The sequence below is a fragment of the Ctenopharyngodon idella genome, chromosome 1 (assembly GCF_019924925.1).
Source record: "Ctenopharyngodon idella isolate HZGC_01 chromosome 1, HZGC01, whole genome shotgun sequence".
NCBI lineage: Eukaryota > Metazoa > Chordata > Actinopteri > Cypriniformes > Xenocyprididae > Ctenopharyngodon > Ctenopharyngodon idella.
The window spans coordinates 42,226,150-42,245,673 of record NC_067220.1 but is presented as its reverse complement, the minus strand read 5'-3'; the positions used below and the strand labels follow the sequence as shown (position 1 = coordinate 42,245,673).

The window sequence follows — 19,524 nt, the reverse complement described above, 5'->3', positions numbered from 1 at the left end:
GTTTACAACTAGTGGAGACATATTTGAACTCTCAGAAGTGATCTTGATTAAGTCTGCGTGACTGGAATGTACACGAGTGTCATTCTCTATTACAATCAGCCCTTACCTTTTTTGGGTCTGAAAGATTCATGCTGTGCAGACGGACCGTAAGTGACTCGGAGCTGATGGAGGGTGAGACGAGTCTCTGTTAGATGCATTTCAGTTTTCTGACGCTCCAGAGGAATTTAGTTTTCAATCTAATTGAGTTTTATTTGGTGGTTTACAAGATGTCGGAAAACAGTGCCCTCTCTCACACACATGTATATTTATCCTTGTGTCTTATCAGGACTTCCCATCTAAATCACATCTAAATGGATTTCTATTATCATAATAACCCAATAATCGTAAAATATAACCCAATTATTTGTTGTGATACATGTATTATTTATTCAATTTTGAGTCTTTGTGAGAACCCCCACAAAAAGTTTCAGTCAGGGTTTGCTGTTTATCTGGGGATGTTTTTAAAACTTGAATCCCCACAAGGATAGAAATACATGTTCCTACACAGAGAGTTTTAAACAAATGAAATAAATGTGCATAGTTTTTGTTACTATCAGGATCAGCTGAGTTTAGAGACATTTGTGGCATGGAAGGTCAAAAACAAAATGCCAGTAAAAAATACAATTAAAACTGTTAAATCAAATTAAGGCAGTTTATCTATAAGCTACAGTTTAATACTGTATGACAGAATTATGTATTTTTACGTTGGATCTCTTGGATTTGTTTCTGTTCAGACTTCATTTTTGACCTTAAAGGATTAGTTCACTTCAGAATGAAAATTTCATGATAATTTACTCATCCCCCATGCCATCCAAGATGTTCATGTCTTTCTTTTACTTCAGTCGAAATGAAATTAAGGTTTTTGAGGAAAACATTCCAGGATTTTTCTCCATATAGCGGACTTCAACAGTTGAATGGGTTGAAGGTCCAAATGTCAGTTTCAGTGCAGGGCTTTTTCAAAGGGCTCTACATGATCCTAGCCGAGTAATAAGGGTCTTGTCTAGCGAAAAGATTGGTCAATTTCTTAAATAAAAAAAAAAGTGATATACTTTTTAACCACAAATGCTCGTCTTGCACTGCTCTGCGATGCGCCACGCATTACGTAATCATGTTGGAAAGGTCACGCATGACGTAGGCAGAAGTAACACGGTAGGGCAAAAAACTCCATCTTTGAAGCTGCACTAAAACTGCAATTTGGACCTTCAACCTGTTGAACCCCAGTGGAGTCCACTAAATGGAGAAAAATCCTGGAATGTTTGCCTCAAAAACCTTAATTTCTATTTAACTGAAGAAAGAAAGACATCAACATCTTGGATGACATGGGGGTGAGTAAATTTAAATTCTGAAGTGAACTAATCCATTAACAGGAATGTCCAAACTGCATGCATTTAAAAGAAAACATGCACTTAGTCCAAAAATATGCAATAAAAAGGCGACAGATGAAGAAGCGCTTCAAGATGAGTAATCCATGCAACCTTTTTAGCAACTGAATTCTCTCTATTATAGCACGACTCTAGCTTCTACATCAAAGTGATTGTAGTAACACTCAGTATTTAGGCAGTAAAGTCTGTGATGCACAGAGCTATAAGAACAAACACATGATGATAAAAAGTCACAGAAATAAGCAATAATGATAAGTCATCTATCCATAACTACAGTTCAAACATTTGGGGTCTGTAAGATTTTTTAATGTTTTTTAAAAAAAGAAGCATCTTCTGCTCACGAAGGCTGCATTTATTTGATTAATTTCTTTAAACAATCTTTCTTTCAATTCTTTAAACACTTTCTGACCAAACTTTAATTTTTTTTCTTCAAATGTAAATATTTTGGGGTGTGAAATGAGTTTTTTGTTATGAGGGCTGAATGTCCAGCTCATCCTCTCTTCAACTCGCTTTTTCTTTCATCCTAAAAACCTTCTAATTTTCTCCCTTGTCTTTCATTCTCTCCCACCTCAGTTTTTCTGCTCATTTGCTCTTTCTCTCCCTCTTCCTATGAAGCAGTCAATCCATTTTTTATCCCCTTTTCTCTGTATTCTCTCATCCTCATTAAAATGTAAATGAGTTTGATTGTAGAGTGCTAAACACCAACTTGCTTGTAACCTTATTGATTTACATTTCAATAAAAAGAAGAGAGAAAGGAAGAGTCAACGCAGGTGAGAAAACTTTATTCCTTTTTAACAATTGCTCTCGTTGTACCATCATCATTATGTGATCGTCATGAACATTTTATTCTTTTTCTTTGTTCTTTTTGCACCTTGACATGCAAATCAAAGTAGGATTAGTTCCACTTCCTCTGTTATAAAAACAAAAAAGCTGCAATTAAGCCGCTTTTTTGGGTTCTTTCTGACAGGTGACTCACATTAATAGAAACATCATAAATGAACACACTGGGGACTTGCATACAGATGTGAAAATAATGAACAGTTATAGCATTTTGTTGGGGCCGTGGTCACGCTTATGAATTCATCTGTGGTGCTCATGAGGTTGATGAGTTTGAATCCAAATCATGACATTTTGAGTCAGTTGTTAGTGGTTTTTGATCAAATAGGGTTAGCGATATAAACAATATTAAACTTCAGCGCATTACTGATCCAATTATAGCTCAAATAATGCTGTTTGTTCACTCTGAAAAATAAAGGTTCCAGAAGGGTATTTTTGCGATGCGATACAAGAACCATTTTGTATTTCCCAAAGAACCTTTCAGTGAACAGATCTTAAAGGAACCTTCACAACTCAGGCTACGTTTACACGACAACAATATATTAAAAATGGAAAAGATTTTCCTTTGAGTTTTTGGGGTACAGACGACAATGTTGTCAAAATGATCCCGTTCACACAGATCCGCAAAAACAATTAAAACTGCTGTATTATTCATGCCAGGCCTGTAGTTGGCGAGGTCACTTTGTTAAGAAACACTACGGGCCCTATCATACATCTGTTTTTTGCTAGTTTCAGCCCGACGCAGTTATCATTTTCACGTCCAGCGCCACGTTGTTTAAATAACAAATGCACTTGTACTAATCTGTTCGCCCGTGGGCGTGCTGGTCTGAAAACGAGGTGTGTTCAGGTGCATTGTTGGCATGTTGCTATTTTGAGGCAACTGAAATAGACTGCGCCATTGACCAACTGAAACCTGGTCTAAAGTCAATGGTGCAATATTTATTTATTTTTTGTTGTTATTTAAAGGGCGCGTTAGTAATATGCACCTATAGGAGGGTGTACAACACGTGTACACTCTGATTGTCACACACACAGGGACATGCAGCAGCACACAAACATGCCAAATATTAAAAATAAAAGGATTCCTCTCTGGAGAAGCGTTCAGTCTTTCCGCTTGCAAATTCTGCCATGTAAATAGTGAATCTGCCATGGCGCGAGTGCACCTGGCTTTTAAAGGGAATGGGATTGGTTTCTGATTGGTTTATTGAACGTTATGCCCAAAACACACCCTTTTGGACCATGCATCTGGTGAGACAACGTTAAACTAGCAAAAGAGGATTCGGACAGTGCACCTGCGCCATGCGCTTCAGACAATGTGCTTACATCATTAAAATAGGGCCCTATGTGTCTATAGACTGAACAAACATGTAATATGCACACGCATGACGTCACCGTCACAAAATCGTGTTTTTGTAGTATACATGGAGATCTTTTTCAAAAATTTGCACTTTGAAACCCGTTTTCAAAAGTTTGCGTTTCCCACCACGTTGTCGTGTAAATGAGCGGCCAAAACGCATAAAAGTTTTTAATTTTTAGTTGAAAACACTGTTGTGTAAATGGCCCCTATATGTGAAGAACATTTTAAAATTCTAAAGAACCTTTTTCCACCATAAAGAACCTTTTGTGGAATTGAAAGTTTCCTTTAATGTTAAAGGTTCTTCATGGAAACATTGATGCCAATAAAGAGCCAATATTTTTAAGAGTGTTGAGGAGAGGCCATAAAACAGTCCCAGATTTACATTGAAGAAGGGACCCGAACCATAGATAGAGACCAGAAGATCACAGAGACTTGAGTAAACAACCAGCCAGCAACCCAGAACACACTACACTCTTAAAAATAAAGTTTCTTTATTGGCATCAATGGTTCCATGAAGTACATTTAACATCCATGAAACCTTTGCATTTTCACAAAAGATTCTTTATAATGGAAAAAATGTTCTTTAGATTATAAAAAAATGTTCTTCACCTTAAGAAGAAAAAAAAATGGTTCTTTTAAGAACCGTTTACTAAAAGGTTCTTTGGGGAACCCAGAATGGTTCTTCTATGGTATCACTATGAAACCCCCCTTTTTGAAACCTTTATTTTTCCAACAGAACACTTTAGCATTCAATTGCCAGCTTTTGCATGAGCAAACACCACACTTTCTTCAGAATCACTTCATGTTTGAAAAATGAAAGAAAAAAACATGAAACGCATTAAAGTCCCATTCATGCATACACATCATTTATGCTGAGCACGGTTTTCATTTCTAATTTAGAATTCATTTTGATACTTTTTTTTTATTGAGGGCAATAATGTCAAAAAAAGTCATTAAAAGAAGAATTTCTGTTTGAATCTGAGCCAAACTCTTTCCTCACACCAGCCACATATTGTAGATTGTGTTATCCTGATTGTGTAACCAAGTGTTTCTCCTACACTTGAATCGCTAATATGCACAACAATCTGCAGACAAGTGGACATCTTGTTAATTTTTTGAAGCTTGATAGACATTGTAACTTTATGTGTGAAGATTTATAAAATATTTCTTCTTTTGTGTTTTTAACAGAAAAATGGGTTTGGAATGACAGCCTACGGGTTTGTAACGTCATGAGGGTGATTAAAACTACATTGTAATTTTTGGGTGAACTCTCGCTTTAACTGTAATGAAGGCGAGAGATGGTGAGGGTCGATTACTCAGTGTTCCTGCAGCGGAGGGACGCAGGAGTTCAAGGTGTTTGAAACAGGTGCGTCAGCTCCTCAGGGAGTATCGCTGTCGTGGCCTTCTCATCCCACACCATCGAAATAATCACACATTACGTAAGAGCATCTTCATTATTAAAGATTTCAGTCACAGCACATTAAAATCACAACGCTTTACCTGAACTTCAAACTGCAGGGTCACCAAGACAAGGCCTCCAGAGAATGTCACTTATAAAGTGAAGGATCCAGCTGCACCAAAATAAACGTAAAATAAACAAAATAAAGTGCGTCTAAGCAATATATAAATCACTGTCAGAATGACACTGCGTTAGATAACATCAAAGCAAGTGTCATTTATTTTAAAGAAATAAGCGCAAGCACACTTTTCAAGCACATTTGATGCTGAATGTGTGTATAGAGTCTGCATGTAGTGTTTTGTGAGGTAGAACAGATGAATAACAATCAGAACTAACTTTTCTGGCCTTATTAATGGAAAGTTTAAATAAAGAACGGGGATATATTTAAAGAGTCGTTCACGTGCAGACTAGAAATCAATGCAAGCAGCCTATAAAACACTGACACAAGACAAACAGTAGCTGTTCTTGAGATTGTTACCAGCGATAAACACACAGACAACAGCAGATGATTTGCAGCGTTTGTGTTCCTCTGTGAACGCAGGCAAGATGATGAAGAAGAAACAAAGCAATGAGCCACGAGAGGTTGTGCATTATAGTGATTTTAACACTTTAGGTTGTTTACAGTTGATAGGCAGCACAGCAATTTGCCTCAATATTAATGTGCGGTTAAAGGTGTGTAATCACACGTTTATAATAAAATTAAAGTTTAGGTTATATATATAAGGTCTGGACTCAGAGGTACCAATTCATGTGTGAAAATGATTTTTATGCTCCATCACAACCATTCTTTCACAATTTGAGCCTGATGAATCTTGGCTTTGTATTCCTGGAATATGGCCATGATACATCTTCCAACATGTTTGTGTAAGAAATGAAAACTACACACTCTATTAATTAGGGTTAGAAGAACTGTTGCCAAACATATACATTGCTAGAAACATAATAATCACAGCAAGAATGATCCAGTCATAGGGTCAGATTTACTAAACGGGGCATATTAGCGTGAGAGCGCAATTCCACAAATGCACCAAAGGGAGTGGCAAGTTTTGCGTGTGATCTACTGCTGACGCGCAAATTAAAGAACACAGACGCGGTCAAATCATTTACATAATGACCAATGCAATCTATCAAGAGCAGCACAAATTAGCGTTGGGTCGCAAATAAGCAGAGCTGATGCTCATCAGGTGCGGGTCAACACAGGCACAACTTGTTACGTGTAATCTGACAAACATGTACATATACATATATATAGGCCAACATGGCTTGGCTAGCGATATGTTCAGATAACGTCTTCCTCTGGCATTCCAAAGAAATTAATACAAGTGGAAAATATTTTCTCCCTTCTACCACACGCTCTCTGTTCTCTGCGGTGTCTCATCCTAGCAGCAACAATTGCAGCCATGTTGCAAAATGGGTTAAGACATGCTTTTTTTTGGGCGTTAAATAATGGCGCAAATACCAGTAAATTGACTAGCACAAACATTAGTAAATCGTGTTGCATGATTCATTTAAATACTCTCCTCCCATAAGTTTTGCATTTGAAAGAAAAACTCCTAGAAATGCATATGCAATAAGGTCAGCCACAAAAACAACTAATTTTCCACGCCTAATTTCGTGTCTTTAGTAAATCCCAACAGTAGTTTTTTAACGCCAAACGAGGGTTTGCGCTTACTCAACATTTAAATAGAATACAGTGTTTGCTGTAGGCTATCAGAGTTCCTCTGAACCCCTCCACCTCCCCAGCTCCACCTGCCTAGATCTGCTACAGGATTTATTTGTGTCTATTTATGCAGCAGCAGCATATCTTACATGCTCACAGCAGTGTGTCTGTGTATCTATTAGCAGTAGCAAGGCTAAACTTGCTCTGCAGCAGCAATAATCAACAGCAGCAGCAGATCTAGTCCATCAACACCAAATACATTAAAGGGTTAGTTCACCCAAAAATGAAAATTCTGTCATTTATTACTCACGCTCATGCCGTTCCAGACCCGTAAGACCTTTGTTAATCTTCGGAACGCAAATTGAGATATTTTTGTTTAATTTTGTCCGTGAGGCCTACATAGGGAGCAATGACATTTCCTCACTCAAGATCCATTAATGTACAAAAAACACATTTAAATCAGTTCACGTGAGTACAGTGGTTCAATATTAATATTATAAACCGACGAGAATATTTTTGGTGCGCCAAAAAAAACAAAATGACAAATTATTTAGTGATGGATTAGTAATGAATCAGCGTGTCGAATCCGCAGTTCGGAGCGCCAAAGTCACGTGATTTCAGCAGTTTGGCGGTTTGACACGCGATCCGAATCATGATTCGACACGCTGATTCATTACGCTCCGAATCTTCCTGAAGCAGTGTTTTGAAATCGGCCATCACTAAATAAGTCGTTATTTTGTTTTTTTTTGGCGCACCAAAAATATTCTCGTCGCTTTATAATATTAATATTGAACCACTGTACTCACATGAACTGATTTAATTATGTTTTTAGTACATTAATGGATCTTGAGAGAGGAAATGTCATTGCTCCCTATGTAGGCCTCACGGAGCCATCGGATTTAAACAAAAATATCTTAATTTGTGTTCCGAAGATGAACGAAGGTCTTACGGGTGTAAAACGGCACGAGGGTGAGTAATAAATGACAGAATTTTCATTTTTGGGTGAACTAACCCTTTAACATTACCATATTCATTACCATGCTAAAATCATTTTGAGAGTTGGTATGATATATAATTTTAAATGTATGTATAATATATATTTATATATTATATTTTTATTATTTAATTACTCTGTATATTTTATCTATATATTTCCCAACGTAGGTCTTTCCTATATATCAGGGGCTTATTTAATTGATATTAAATATTGAATATTTAATTGATAATATTTATCATTATCTTATTAAATTGCTTTGATATTATTTAAATGATTGTTGTTTTTAATTAATCTCTGCACGCATACATGGGTGTCTTTGGTCATTGCGTGACATCATATCATGTTGCACCATGAGTGCCATGTCTTTAAAAAAAATGTACAGACTTGAAGCTTTGAAGAACATGTCTTGAGACTCATGGGTTGTGCTCCGTTTTGCTTTTTAAAATTTAAGACTTGTCGTGAACTGTTTCTGTACATTATTTTTCCTCTAAATGTAACTCTCACAGGACAATTTCTGCATTACATTCTCATTAAGATATTATTTTATATAATTACTAATTTTTCATCCTTTTGAGGGCTGTTGGCTGATCCACATAGTGTAGCTTTACTACCTCAATGGGCACTTTTAGTCAGGCAAAATCTGATCCACACACAAGGATCTCAAGGCCTCAGTGGAAAGAGTTTAGGTTTCTTGATAAGTTGTAGAGAGTCACAGAGGACTGTGGATTGTTCCTACACCAGGGCTGTTTATTAACTGTACAGGGTTTAAGAAGAACAGAGAGAAACGAGGAGATACCAAGAGATATAATTGAATTGGTGAGTAATCCTCCTGCTTGAAAATGTCAAGTGTTCTTTTGTGCTTCTGTGTGTGTGGGATTAACATTGCGCTCTGTCAACCCTTACTGAACCACAATTACAAGAACCTTTATACACACACACACACCGAAGGGTCATAAATTACACAGTAAATCAAACCTTGAACATACAGAGCTTCAAAAGGTCAGCTCACTCAGTAAAGCTAAAAATACATTTCTTTGATTTACTAAAATTTCGTACATTTGTTTCTTTCTGATTAACACATCAAATTATTTGAAATCAAGACTAGACTTATGCAATCTCTGCATAATGTGCAGATTCATTAAAACTTAATTTTCAGCCGTAGTTGGACTTAATTAATTTAATTGAAGTCCCCCTGTGGTGAAAATCAAGTTTTTAATGTTGTTTATATGTTTATGTGGTGTTTTTAATATGCTTTAAGACAAACTATGTGCAAATTCATAGTATTTTCTATTTAAAACTGCAGTGATCTAAAGAAAATTGCTGGTGTTTCTTACGTCACAAACTACCTTGTAATCAATCACATCAACATGTCTGCGGGCTTTAGCATATCCTTAACCATGACCGCTCTGAATCAGGGGAGTCTCAAGAAAAGCCAGGTTATCCGAGTATATTTTTCTGTTGATGTGAAAAATCAGTTACGTTTAGCAATATAGCGGTTGTATGATGTATATTATGATATTAAGATGAACTATACGCCTTTCTCCACTGACGTTCTGAGTTGTTCAAAGCGTTTCTAAGGATGCTGATTTATAGAAGGCAGCTGTTTGACATGGTTTGTGTAACATTAGCAACATTTTATTTGCAGCTGTTTGATATTAGTCAAGCCAAAGGCTAATCATATTAGTTACCGTCATGTGTCCCATGTTGTAAAAAAAATGATACCATTGTGTATCGTTTATCTCAGTAAGTTGACCAAGTGGATCTCTGAGCTTGTGCATGGAGGCGGGCTAATTAGCATATTTTAGGGTGACCATATGTGCCATTTTCCCAGGACGCATCCTGTCCAGGATGCATAAAATGTCCCAGTTTTGTTTTTCATATTTGTGAAAGGTAATGACTGAAAATTAATTTGACCAATAGCGTGCATTATACATAATCGACCAATCGTGGCTTGCGAGAAGGCTGGATCTACAGAGAACGGTCAAAGCATTGCAAATACGACAACATTTTAATGCATTGCATGAAGACTGTCAATAAGAACAGTGGCTTGCACAGACCTCCGTGTAGAAATCACGTTCCTAAATCGCGTTCCGGGGGCACATCGATATGACCACTTTCACGATTAAAGAGGCAAGGGCCCAAGCCATTTTAGGCAATTTAGAAATCCTGGACAGGACGCGTCCTGGGAAAATGGCACAAATGGTCACCCTAGTATATTCATAGATCCACGTATACTAAATGAGGCAAGGGTGTAGAGTTACATTCAAGCTATTTTAGGGCATGAAGATTTTTTTTTTTTCACAGGAAAAAATGTTTAAATATGTAATTTTGGTGATCAAAGATGAGTTTTAAGGGATAAAATTATTGACCACAAGGGGACTTCAAGGAAATTTAAGCTTGTAAGTCTAAACTTGGGGTGTGTCCTAATTTGCATACTTACTATTCTATGCCATTTTGTAGTATAAACAGTGTGAGTAATGTGTTCACACTGAAAATTCCAAATAGAAAATGTGCACTTTAAATACACAGAAGATGCACTTAATTAACCGGGGGGGAAACGAAGTGTGGAATGTTGGACACTTGATGAACTCAACTGTCACAGCTTTAATTGTGTAGCAGAGGGGGAGGGGCTAATATGACAAAATAACCTTATAACGGTCACACACTACACGGCTGAGTGCATGTGCATAAGTGTACAGTTATAGTGTGTCATTTAGCTTTAATAGCATTCTTGCATTTAAAATCTGATTGACAATTATGACATAACTATAACATTTGCATTCGGAGTCCATTTGCATATTGAATTGTGTTTGGTCTTTTGTCTTTTGCATCAATATAACCTCTATCTCTGCATTTAGTCAGAAAAGATTTTGGATGGAGTCTGTTGTGTTATGATTCTCTTCATGGCAATGTTGGGAATGTAACTGTAACTCTGAAACTGTAAGTTGTTAGCTACAATACAAGCTACACAAATAAAAAGTATCTTTGAAGCTACTTTGAATAACTTTTAAAAGACCTAATTATTGATATTATGAATTAAACATATATAATTGAATTAGAGCAAAATGTATCTAGCATCTAGGTGATAGCATTAACATTGAACAGAAAAATATACATTAAATACAAATAATTCAACTAAAAAAACACTAACTTTTATAACTGATTTGGAAACATAGTGACAAACAGCAGCATTGGAATATGTAGCTGTAAAAACCAAGACACAAAATGAAAATGCCATGTAAGCACTTCTTTAAAAAAAAAAAAAAAATTTACATGAACTGTCAAACAAAACAGTTCACACTGCCTAAATGAACTGGACTTCCCAATGTTCCTTTGAGAGAAAGAGAGAGAGAGAGATCGCATTTTACAAGAGTATTTGGCAGTTTGTGATACCATGTGAAGCTACTACTCTGCAACTCATTAAAGTAGCTTGTTATTGGAAAAGCTACACCTTTTTGAAAATAGCTGAGCTGCTGGATTTCTAATGAAATATGTAGAAAAGTGAGTCGCCCTGCAGTTTTTACTCACTCCTCAACATTTAATTTACTCAGAACCAAAGCACTAAAACCTGAAATGGCCTGAAACTTTAACTTCTTTTGCTAGCTTGCAAGCACTGTTTTTCTTTCTGCTAATGCAAATCTACTTCTCTTTGTCCACTAGAGGAATCAACACAGTTTATGTTCTGCGCAAGGCCACTCTGAGCACAAGACACAATGAACGACCTAATGATCAAATCAGATTTTAATGCGGATGGAGGAAGCCTTCACACTCAGAAAACACATGCGTAATCCATCATCTGAATGGCCCAGCGTGCTCATCTTATGAATAAATACACTCAAAATGCAAGTGTTGATACGGCCTCCTACGATACTCAATAGATCAGAGTTTAAAAGCACTTCCAAAATGTATGTCCAAATCATCTACTTTCTGGTCAGACGAGAGAGAGAAAAAAAACAGCTAAGGTCTCGTTCACCCAAGCATGTAGGTGACAGATGAAGGTTGTTAAATTTGACATTTGCTTACAAAGTCTGTAGGCGTCAAACCTGTGTCTGCTAAGCATCGTTTGATAGAGGTAAACTCTGTGCGCTCAAATAATAATGCAGAGAAATATTCTGTCAAGTCATGTATGCTGCAGGTTTGGCATCAGAAATTGATGTCAAATTTGGTGTAGCAAGAACAGTCAGGTTATTCAGCAAAGGTTATTCGGCTTATAAACCCTAAAAGGGCTTTTTACACATTTCAAATGAATAAAACAAGCCAACATTTTGTCTTAACAAACTCGGTTTGTAGTTATGGGCATATGAATTTCTTTGAATTGAATATTAATTCTATTTCCTTTCAAATTTGCATTGTAATTCCAAATCCTGTTTCCTGCCTCAATTCAAATTCACAAATTGAATCAGAATTTATAATGATGAAAACTATATTACCTGACCATCTTTGTTTATGGTTTCTTTGTAACAAATGATGTTTTGGTAAACACTGCTACAAAGACCACAAACATGTAAAAAGCAAAGAGTCAAACTGCCCAACTAAAGGAAACAGCGATCACCATAATAGTGACCAAATATTTTCAATAAAACATCAACATCTAAACCTGCTAATTCCCAAAAGGAACTGTAGACTAATGACAGAAATAAAGTCAGTCTGGTTAGTAATAAGAGATATTTAATGTCTTTTCAGTTGATATGACTGTGCTGAAAGTTCGTTGTAGTTCTTGTGTTTCATTTTCTGAAAGTGCAAACATGATTTTGAACAAACATCACACTGTAACATTGATTAAATGCCATTACCGTTGTTTTTTTTTTCAACATCAATTGCGGGTGCAAAAGTGATGTTGACTCAATGCAGTTAACGTTGATGCATTAACATTGATTTAGCATTGTTTCAATGGTTGCTTGCTATCTGGGAAGCTTTTGTGCTCTTGAACAACCATAACTACAGTGCAAAACAAAATCAAATAAATTATTTTGGACTCCCCTGATCAGTATTTCGGCAGTGTAAATGGTCCAAAAACATTCCAGAGCCAGATAACATCTTTATGAAGCCTGTACTGTTGTCACAAGGAGGGATTTTGTAAACGTTAGAGGCAGTAAAACTAAAAGTATAACAGTTCAGTTCTGTGTTTTGCATTGTACCAAAACACTCAAGGAAGGAAAATGTCACTTATATATTTAGTTACGCAGTTTGATTCAGAAGTGTGTTTGCTGTGGTGCCATTATTGACACTCTGCATTAGTGGTTCTCTATTTGAATAACCCACGTCACTGCGCGACTTTGTGGCTCTTATCAGGTGGCAATAAGAATTTAAAAATGTGGAGTATTTAAACACCCCTTAAGTACACTGTCAGGGTTACAAAACTGAAGGAAAACCAAAGGTAAAACAACAATGAAAGAATAAAGCTTTTGTCACAGAGGCAGACCTGCCTGTCCTAAATATTGGTCTTGGTGTGACTGTGTGACCAGTCATACAGTACTAATATGATTACAGGTCACTGCTACGTATATAAGAACTACCTGCAAACCAGTGAGGAATCTCCAACAAGCATCTTCTCAACAAATCCTCTGGTAAGGTTAGAGTAACTGTACTTTTCATACTTGAACATTTGATATTTGAAAAAAAAACAAAAAAAATCATGATTAATTATGTCTGACAGGTACTGGCTGTCCTCATGTACTAGGTTTAGTTTGTTTTGATTCAGGAAGGTTTATGTAACATACTTTAATGTAGCTTCTTTCAAAATGGTCTCGTCGCTGCATTTTTAAAAAGATTTGGAGCACTAATGTGTCAGTTGGAGCTCATTTTTAAAGTGTTTTCTCTCCACAAAGTGACTTAATTTGAGGCTGAAACAGAGGAAAGTGTCACCCATTGTGTTTCTCTGACAGGGGCTGTTGTCTGACAAGCAGTTGTCTTGCTTCTTTCTCTCCTTATAAATGTGTCTTACGTCTGTTGGGCGCATAAACATTTGCCCACTTACTGCTTAAGCTCAGCGTGGTTTCCTTTTATCTCTTCTCAGACACACTCAGTCCTTTTCTGGACTTGATTTGACTGAAAACAAATGAGAGGGAGAAACGGGAATAAACAGAAAATCTTGATGTATTTGATTGTCGTTGTTAATTTGAGTAATTTTTGGGACATTAATCTTTTTTCATCAATTTTCTGTCAATTGTGTAACTGTATTTGCAACCAATGTGTTTTAAATGCCTGTTTACACCAAATATGGTAACAATAACAATGTAGTTCTAAGTATAAAAGAATAGCAGAGTCCACACCACAACTATAAAGATAACGGCACAGAGGAACCACATTGTTAGAATCACTTTCAGGACAATTGTTTCCAGCTGATGAACAATAAAAACGTTGAAAGCCAATCAGAATCCATCCTGCTTTCAGAGCTTGAGCAATGAAACAAAAATGTAGGACGGGACTTGATCGTAGCCTGTTCAAACCAAGAACGATAACTGTAAATATAACTATAACAATAGCAATATTAGCATCCACACAAATGCACAATATCGTTCTGCATGCGCTGCAGTTTTATCGTCTCTTTAAATGCTCAAGCTCTTTAAAGCGGGATGGATTCTGATTTATCGTTCATCAGCTGGAAAAAAATTTCTGAAAGTGATTCCAAGGATGTCGTTTCTCTTTGCTGCTATCATTATAGTTGATGTGGACTCAGCTATTCATTTAGCCTATATTTAGAATGATTTTTAGAACTATATCTTTATTGTTACAGTTTTCGTCCTTGATATGAATGGGACTTAATTATAAGGATAACTATCGGTGCGTTCCAAACGGGATATATCGCCCTCCAAAGGGCACTTTGGAGTGAAGACAATCATGGCCGCCATATTAAAGGGTTGTTCCAAACCGAAGTGCTCAAAACTGGCCACTTCAAAGGGCCTTTCGGGATGAAGAATTTCGAAGGGTACAACTGATGGACACTTCGGGCCCCCATGATCCTTTGCACAGGGAAGTTGTTTGGCGTCACAGAATGGGTACAGGAGGCTCTGAGTTAAATTTTACCTATAAATGTATGCATAGTATTTTTCTATACTACTGTAATATTTATACGAGTACAGTATTATGGTCAAAACGACATTGTACTTCAACAAAAATACTTTACAGCTCCCTTTATCAGTCCATTCAAATGTTTCAAATACATAGGCACAATATACAATATATTTAACGTAAAAGGCCTTGGTGCGATAAACCAAAAATAAATAAATAAACTAACGTTAAACAAAAGATGCAGCTTGCACAATCTACTCATTGTTTAGGGCGTGTTTTTTGGGGGGTCAACCAGCATACAAAATATGTGACGAAGGCGCCTCCTTGATTGTCTCGTTAAGATGACGCAGAAGTGCGTTCCAAATAAAGAGTTTTTTTGACCCCTACACCCTTCATCCTTTCGAAGCTCTCACTCCGGAGGGTAAACCCTTTGAAGGGATTAGGGATGAGCCCTTCCGAATGGAACTCAGGGTATATCAGCGTCCACACCAACGGACAATAACATTCTGTTTATTAGCGGGCACTGCAGTGCAGTTCACTGCAGTCGTGTGCCGCTTTAAATCCTCTCGTGCTTTAAAGTCATTCTTATTGGCCGTCAGTGATTTTATCGTTCATCAGGAGCGAAAAGGATTGTTTTTTGAAAGCGGATTGTTCGAGAGGATTTTAACTAAAGATTACAGAAACTTTTTTTGTTTTTATAGACATGAATTTCTGTATTTTCTGTAAAAAAAAAAAATCCAGTGTTAAATGAACTCTCCTGGTTGTATATTTAAGTCCATACTCAAGAGTGTTAAAGTGTTAAAATAAGAGTGTTAAATGAACACTGAAGCAGTGTTAAAGTTAATGAGATAGTTATGTGATTAATTGAGTGATGATTGACCATTATTGAAGACATCTGATGTTAACAAGCAGAATCACCGAAGGAGAAAATCACAAATTTTAAATCACCATCATGGAGATCAGTGTTTGTTTAGTTGTTTAGTCAAAATCTTTTAGTTGACTTTTTAATATTAGATTTTTTTGGCTGTTGTAACTGAGTTATAACAGCCAGACAAGCAAAGAAAAAAGATGATCAGGTGGTTCTTTTGGAAAATCCTTTGGATTATATTGAAAAAGCTGATCTTCTGCTGTAGAATCACAGTGCTGCTGTAATCAATCATGTAAATCTAACTCAGAGACTGGACTCTAAATGAGTTCAGTGATTCAGGTCAAATAAAGATTATGTGAAAACATAACCAACAACACCTGATCATCTTTTTTTTCTTTGCTTGTCTGGCTGTTATAACTCAGTTACAGCAGCCAAACAAAATCTAATATTAAAAAGTCAAGGGTTAAGACCTCAACTAAAGCAAACCCTGATCTCCACGATGGTAACTTAACATTGTGATTTTCTCCTTTGGTGATTCTGCTTGTATCTTCAATAATGGTCAATCATCATTCAATTAATCACTTAATTATCTCATTAACTTTAACACTGCTTCAGTGTTCATTTAACACTCTTATTTTAACACTTTCACACTCTTGAGTATGGTCTCACATATACTCCCAGGAGAGTTAATTTAACACTGGAGTTTTTGCTGTGTATTGATTGTCTCATGTTTGATCCACAGCGTTCTCTCACTGAAGATGTTGGCGGCGTTGGCTCTGGTTCTGCTGGTGTTCAGTGTGACTGAGGGACGGATTCTGAGTAAATGTGAGCTGAAGGAGCAGCTGGAGGCGGCTCAGATTCAGCAGATTAGGGCCATGGGAGACACAACAACTGTGGACAAACTCATCGCTAGACGTGAGTGACTCTTTCTGCTAAAAATGACCAATATCACAACACAGTCTTAATTTGTATGAATGTGTACAATCTCATTTAAATTGCCAACATGTAAAATAGTTACTTTTTCCTTTGAGATCGGGTTGAAAATCGCTATGTCTGTTCCCAATAATCCAAGTCTTCTGAAAGTCATACAAAAGATTTGTCTTAGCTAGGAAAAGGCCATTTGTCACTGAAAGCCTCTTAAATCCCATTCGTAGTTTTACATAATCAAGTGTCCGCAAATTATTTTCTTCTCTTTGTTTTAGTTGTTTGTAATGTGGAAAACACTTCCGGCTTCAACACCAGCCTCGTCACCAGCGTCCAGATCAACCAAGATGAGATCAGACCCCCGTTCCAAATTCCTCCCAAACCAAAAGATGAAAAACCACCAGCAAAGGAAGAAGATGATGAGAAAATGGAAGATGAACACATAATCCCTGTTCAACAACAAAGTCATCCCAAGGGAAGACGTGGAAGATCTGTCCTTGAGGGCAAGTCCTTTGAGATACTGTTCCCGGAAAGTGTCCCCTGCTGACTCGTCTGGAAGCGGTTCGGAGGCGACGTCCGAGGAGGACAGCTCCGGAGACAGCTCGGAGGAGGAGGAACGTGAAGATGTCATCGCATGGAACCTGTTGGGAATCTTCCAACTGAGCGATCGCGTGGCTTGTGATTCCGGATCGAGCGGATTGCTAAACCTTTGTGGTTTGGAGTGCAGCGGTGAGTGGAGAACAAATATTTCCAAAATTCCCAAACAAATACATATATATTCAAGCTTGTGTCTTCATGTCTTTCTTTTATCTTGACAGCTCTCATCAATGATGACATCACTGATGACATCGCTTGCTTGAAGACTTTGGCGGGAAGCCACGTCAAGTTGTAAGTTTCACGCACACAAAACCAAATGTGCGAATGCACATACGATCAGTTGCAGATTCAACCCAAATATCTTGTTTCCAGCAGTGGCTTCAATCCCAAGAAGAGATTCCTTGCTAAGATGTGAGTATGAACACCGTGATTGTTCCTGTGATTGACCTGCAGCTCTGAGCTCTAGTTCATGTGTATTTATGTGCTTCAGGTTGGCAGTGGTGCTGGTGAAGGAGTGTCGCTCTGTCGTTCCTTCTAAGTACTTCGCTGAGTGTTCTTAAAACATCCCAATGGATGAAGATCCCATCCGACGGCTGGAACAACCATCTTCACCGCTGAAGCTGTTTTTCAGTCACAGTTAACATTTTCACATGAAAGACCACATGAACTCAAAATTGGACCTTTAGTTTATGTGTCAGCTTTAAGATCATTTATATGTTAATGTACTCCTTAACACTGACAAAATTGAATAAAAAAAAAAAAATCATATTTTTGTCCAATAAAATGCTCTATAGAAAATCCCACCCTCTAAAGTATACATAAAGGCTTGTTTATGACAAGAAATAGCTTTTAGAAAATCATGATTCATGGCTGTGTCAAACTCAAAGCTTCTGGGGAAAAAAAACAAGCTAACTCTTGGGCTCTGAGTTTTTAACTTCTCCAAAAATGAAATTTCTGTCATTTATTACTCACCCTCATGTCGTTCCACAACCGTAAGCCCTTCATTCATCTTCAGAACACAAATTAAGATATTTTTGATGAAATCCGATGGCTCAATGAGCCCTGCATTGACGGCAAGATCATTTCCTTTTTCAATGCCAGAAAGCTACTAAAAACATATTTAAAACAGTTCAAGTGAGTTCAGTGGTTCAAGCTTAATATTTTAAAGTGATGAGAATGCTTTTTGTGCACTAAAAAACAAAATAATGAGTTTATTCAACAATATCTAGTGATAGGCGATTTCAAAACACTGCTTCATGAAGCTTCGAAGCTTTACGAATATTTGGTTTCGAATCAGCGTTTCGGAGTGTGTATCAAATTGCCAAAGTCATGTAAACCTTTGAAATTTCGAAACACTTATGATGTAACGAAGCCTTGTTTACTGAAATCATGTGATTTTGGCGCTCCAAACCACTGATTCAAAACAAATGATTCGTAAAGCTTCGAAGCTTCATGAAGCAGTGTTTTGAGATCGCCCATCACTAGATATTGTTGAATAAAGTTGTTATTTTGTTTTTTTGCGAACAAAAAGTATTCTCGACGCTTTATAATATTAAGGTTGAACCACTGTAGTCACATGACCTGTTTTAAATACATCTTTAGTAGCTTTCTGGGCATTGAAAAAGGAAATTATCTTGCTGGCAATGCAGGCCTCACTGAGCTATCGGATTTTAACAAAAATATCTTAACTTGTCTCAAAATAAATCAAAGTCAGTAAAGACATTTATAATGTTACAAAAGATCTCTATTTTAAATAAATGCTGTTCTTTTGAACTTTCTTTTCTATTAAGTAAAGAATCCTGAAAAAAAAAAAAATGTTTGTTCACACAAAAATATGAAGCAGCACAACTGTTTTCAACACTGATAGTAATAAGAAATGTTTCTTGAGCAGCAAATCATCATATTAGAATTATTTCTAAAGGATCATGTGACACTGAAGACTGGAGTAATGATGCTGAAAATTCAGCTTTAATCACAGGAATAAATTACATGGTTATTTATTTCACTATATTACTGTGTTTCACTGTATTTTTATCAACCTTGGTGAACAATTAAGGGACTTCTTTAAAAAAAAAAAAAATTTGAACGATCATGTACATCTTTAGCTTCCCTATGATGTACTAAATGTCTGCTAAGATAATAAATAAATTTGGACTCCAGATGAAGGACGTGTTCTGATAGCCCGTAGTTTTGTAGGGATGTTTTTAAAAGCCACTGTGAAGACTGTAAACCATCACCATAGCTGATATATAACAGTACGCAACTGTCTTTAATTGTACTGTCACTAAAAATAATGTCAAAACAAACCTCGGGGCTCAAGTTGTTCTTTATTTAAATCTCTGTGAATATGACCTTTTTTTTTTTTTTTTTTTTTTTTAACCAGAACCGCTTTT

General features: G+C 36.7%; 1 long non-coding RNA gene across 3 annotated transcripts in view; it reads left to right on the top strand.

Annotated features, from left to right (window-relative positions):
- Positions 1-18,204, top strand: part of LOC127516853 (uncharacterized) — a 54,034-nt gene extending 35,830 nt beyond the window's left edge. The window contains exons 2-7 of one of the 3 annotated variants that reach the window (XR_007931127.1): positions 13,222-13,298; positions 16,353-16,525; positions 16,813-17,263; positions 17,353-17,422; positions 17,504-17,542; positions 17,622-18,204. This is a non-coding gene — a long non-coding RNA (uncharacterized LOC127516853). Of the gene's footprint in view, positions 1-8,439; positions 8,548-13,221; positions 13,299-16,352; positions 16,526-16,812; positions 17,264-17,352; positions 17,423-17,503; positions 17,543-17,621 lie in introns of those variants that run through there. The other 2 variants (XR_007931148.1, XR_007931139.1) reach the window with 2 other exon arrangements.
- The last annotated feature ends 1,320 nt before the right edge of the window (positions 18,205-19,524 follow it).